We start from the raw sequence: 4,523 nt of genomic DNA, 5'->3' as shown, positions 1-4,523 counted from the left end.
TAGTTCTGTAAAGGAGGTACATCGTCTCTCCTTTTTGTTTCCTTGCTTGCATGAGCACCAAAAGTTATAATGAAATCACTTTTATGTAATCAAAGGAAAAAAGAAAAAGCAAGAAAACCAACATGCCACAGCCTAGACTATTCCACCCAGCACTGCTGCCCGAGAGCTATGTTTTCTGGCTCTCTCCTCTCCACACTCCAATTACTTCAGCCCCACACCCCCAACCCACCCCATCCCACTTCGTTAGGGTGGTGGTTCACCAAATGATGGGGCTTGCTTAGAAGAGAAACATTTTATGGTAGGTAGAAGTTGAACAGAAAGTACCAAAAGGTGGAGAGGGCTGTCCTTCTCTTTTAATCATCATAAGAAGGGTTTACTAACACTGAAGAGCATCTGCATCCGTTGATGACTGATCCTGATCTAGGTTTTGGCCACCCTTCAAATTGCTGCCAATCAAAATGTGATATGATTCTGTTGAATCCATTCTTCGCTGTCTCTCCTGCGTGGTCTTCTCATTAGTGCTCGTCTCTTTAAATGGGTTATTTTCTTACTAGGAAAAAACATATTCCCTCTCTGAAATTAAGGTTGAAGGTGTTTTGCTTGTTCTAAAAGTTTTTAATACTTTTTCCTCAAGCATGCTCTGTTTGGCATGATTGACATAGTGTATATACTGGTTGACCAGAGTGGAGCATTTGAAGGTCTGGTGGGTGTTCTTGTAGTAACGCTGAAGAATTTTGGCCTGCAAGTCAACACAGACTGGATGAGACTCATACACTTGAATTGTGCTTCCACCTCTTCAGCAATTTTCTGATATTGTTCAGTGGTAAATTTGCAGAACTATGAGTTCCTCTCCTCCAGTCTAGCCAGCTCCACTTTGCAGAATGCAACCCGCTTCATTAGCACTAGGTCTTTCTCTTCCAGCTGCCTAGCCAGGTGCATTGCCTTAGCACCTTCCTCCTGGCTTGATATCCTCTCTCGAAGGATGGGTCTGGTTAATTGCCCATTGGCAGCAGCCCTCTCTTTCTCCAGTTCTGTGGTTTGCTTTAGTCATTTCTGATCTTCAGTTTGTTCCTTGACTTGCTCCAATGTCAGCTGATCAGCTACTCTTCTTTTCAATTCTTCATCAGAAACCAAGGCATTATAAGCACCAGAACACCACTGAGACTTTGAACCAGATGGAGAGGATTCCTTCATGAAATCGATCACATGTTCTGAAAGCCCAATGCCCTTCACCACGGTGATGGGTGATGTTCTCATTCTTGTCCACCTCGAAGGTGACCCAATGGGTGCTCAAGGTCCCACCCGTGGCTCCTGTTCCTGCCCCTGCGGAGACCTAGAGCAGAACCATGAGCACTTCAGTTCCCCTGTGCCCACACTCACATGAAGGGGCCTGGATTATTTTCCCACAGAGCAGGAGCAAGGCCACGACCTAGGAGATACTTTTCAAGTGAGCTTTGTCTTCCTGAGGCAGTGTGTACGTTGTGTAATGCATTGTAAATTATGTTATTGGCATTCTACTCATCCAATTCTGAATAATGTCAAAATTTAACATCTGAGAAACAGCCCATGACCATTGATGTTGCTATAAACACACCTGGGGTTAAGGCATTGTGAGTCTGGTTCCTTGCTAAGTCTATGGTGGTGAAGACTGTCTGCAATTCAGATTGGCATTTTAAGTATTCGACTGTTTTTAGTAAGAGGGAGGACAGTTGACTAATCACCGTCATTACACATGATGGTAACCTAAACTTGTCACCTTCCTCCTGCCAGTCACAAGAGTAACACCTGAGGCACAGGCCTGAAGCAGAACAAACCAACACAGACCCAACTCCAGGTGGAAGCCGACGGCCTAGAAATGCCACAGTTATTTTTTTGTCTCCTGGTGACGCTACACAGCTTTGCTTTGCTATTAATAAAAGAGAATTGCTTTTGGTTGCCACTTTTTGAAATTTTAAGATTAAAATTGAATTCCATCTGCCAGACCTTTGCTTATAGTACAGGAGAGACAAGTGTGGTAAGGTCATTTGTTTTTCCTAATGTTCATGAGACATGAGTTTACAGCGCTGAGCATCTTGATCACCAATTAGCTTGAAAACATTCATCATATTTTACCAATAATCTCTCCAAGAGAGACATGTACTCTGATCCATAGATGAGTCACTGGCCATCTCTGATACACAAACAAGAAAGTCAAACATGAATGCTACCTGTTTCCTTGTGAATCACTCCACAATCAAGTAACTGCTAGTGTGAAAAAACCACAACACACTCGAGATCCTTCCACCCATGACATAAGATTTATTTGTGCAAGTCTGCTTAATTTTTATAACGTACCCATGCCTTAATACCAATCATGACATTATTTTGAAAGTTCTCATTTTCTGGTCTTTGTTTCTTTTTTCTCTTTTTTTTTTCTTACTTTGATTATCATTTAAAAGTGACCACATTTATTCAGAGGCATTCTGCAAATGTGTATCAAGTGTTTTTAAAAATATTTTAGCACTGTGATAAGTATTATAAATGCAGCAAATAAATGCAAAATTTTTACTGAAAAAAGATACCTATGCATGTTGAAAAGATCCAAAAGAGATGTGAAAAGATCTGTATGTGCTTTTGTTTGGCTCACTCTATTATTATTATTATTATAATATAGTAATGAGTACTACTACTAATGAGAATATTTATTGAGTGCTTCCAGTGTCCTATAAATGTACAAATGCCTTACATCTATTATGTTAATATTCCCAACAAATCTGTGAAGTACTGAGTATTATTAGCCAGAGTTTACAGATAAGGAAACTACAATGTAAAGAAACAATATGAGTTGTTCATGGCCACAAAACTCAGACGTGGGAGAGCCTCTGATTCACGGACTCCGTGTTCTGTTCGCTTACCCCTTTTGTGCTGCCACAGTGAATACGAAAATAAATGAAATACATATGCTGACCTCAAGAAAAGAAAATTCCAATTGTAGAGAGAAAACATACATGCATAAAATACTGATACGTGATATGAGAAACTATAAGAGCTGCCACTAAGCCACTGCCGGGTGAATAGAGCAGAGTCAATAAAAATTCAAAGGTGGGCACGATTCCACAAGCTGGAGAAGCCCAAAAATCTTGACGGCTTTGGAGATTTTGAATTGGTTATACATGGGTATAAAAGGATGGAGAATCCTGCAGGTCCTGGGAGGAAGAGGGCATGGCGTGAGAATGCCTGTGAAGAGCATTAAGAGAGTGAGTCAGCCAGTTTGGCTGGGGACCAAGGGCAAAGATTGATAGACACAGGTCAGTTTGCAGAAGGTCTCTCATGTCAGGGCATTTGCCTTCAGCCAATGTGAAAGCCAAATGGACACAGAAAGAGGCTTTCTGATGTCATTGAATGGGCAAGGGTTTCAGAGCGAAAAAGGCATAGACCCAATCCCATACTCTAGGTGTGACCTCAGGCAAATGACTTACTGTCTCAACACTTCAGTTTCTATACAATAGAAATCAAAATCAAAATATTTATCTTGCAGGGTATTTTGTGGATTAGAGATCATTTGCAGGCAGTATATAACGCTATGCTTGGCACATAGGAACTTGTCAGTAAACAGCAGCTCTCTCACTCATTTTATTAACACATTTGTCACATTGATTCCATTGTTTAAAACACTCTTGATCTTCTCATTGATTATTTCCCTCAGGCAGAGACTATGTATTCATTGCAAAAGAAAATCTGATTTGTTATTTTTTTTTTAAATGTGAATTTACTTTTTCCTACTATAAATGTACCAAAAAATCATTCATAATCCAAGTACCCTCACATTAGCATTTGGTATGTTTTCTTTCATTTGCTTTTCAGTGGGTATTACACATTGTTCTATTACCCATGATCATAGTATTTCAATCATGAATACTCATCAATACGTATTTCATATGTATCATACGTACAAATCAATACCTATTTCTTGTCATTAACTTTTATTGATCTATTGGTTTTGTTAAATAATATTACAAGGATTGATAATGTATTTTACCAGATTCAATTCCAAATGAGTTTTAGTTGTTACAAAATATCAAATTTATCTCAGAGATTTTTCATATGAATGCAAAATAACCCACACATTTTAAAAAAATCCTATAAAGCACAAGTCACTGTTCTATTCCTCAAAGGGAGTTTCTAGACTAAAAAGGTACAGTTCCTGCCTTCACTCTCACAGAGCTTCCCACAGAAGATAAAACAAAGTTACAAATAAGGTTAAAAATAGTATAAAATGATGTCCTAGGGGACCTGAACACAATTTCAAGATGTTTCCAAAGCTGTTATTGCACCATTTTGCACATTATTGAATATCTTGTAGAGCATCCCAAAGTTATCTTAACTGAGGGGATCATACTCAATTGAGTGTATAAATCCAAGCGGATATGCTAGAAACCTGTTACTTTTTTTTATAGTCATTCTCCCTCCTTCTCGAATGAGAAAATACACGCACTTTCCCACTCATCCACTTTGCCTGTCATTTCTGGCCACTCCGTGAACAT

General features: G+C 39.2%; 1 pseudogene; it reads right to left on the bottom strand.

Moving 5' to 3' along the window:
* Positions 1 to 550: 550 nt before the first annotated feature.
* Positions 551 to 1,727, bottom strand: LOC100426818 (MICOS complex subunit MIC19 pseudogene; annotated as a pseudogene).
* Between the last annotated feature and the right edge of the window lie 2,796 nt (positions 1,728 to 4,523).

This window comes from Macaca mulatta, chromosome 9 (assembly GCF_049350105.2).
Source record: "Macaca mulatta isolate MMU2019108-1 chromosome 9, T2T-MMU8v2.0, whole genome shotgun sequence".
NCBI lineage: Eukaryota > Metazoa > Chordata > Mammalia > Primates > Cercopithecidae > Macaca > Macaca mulatta.
The sequence above is the reverse complement of the archived record's forward strand: the minus strand, read 5'-3'. Positions and strand labels throughout refer to the sequence as shown.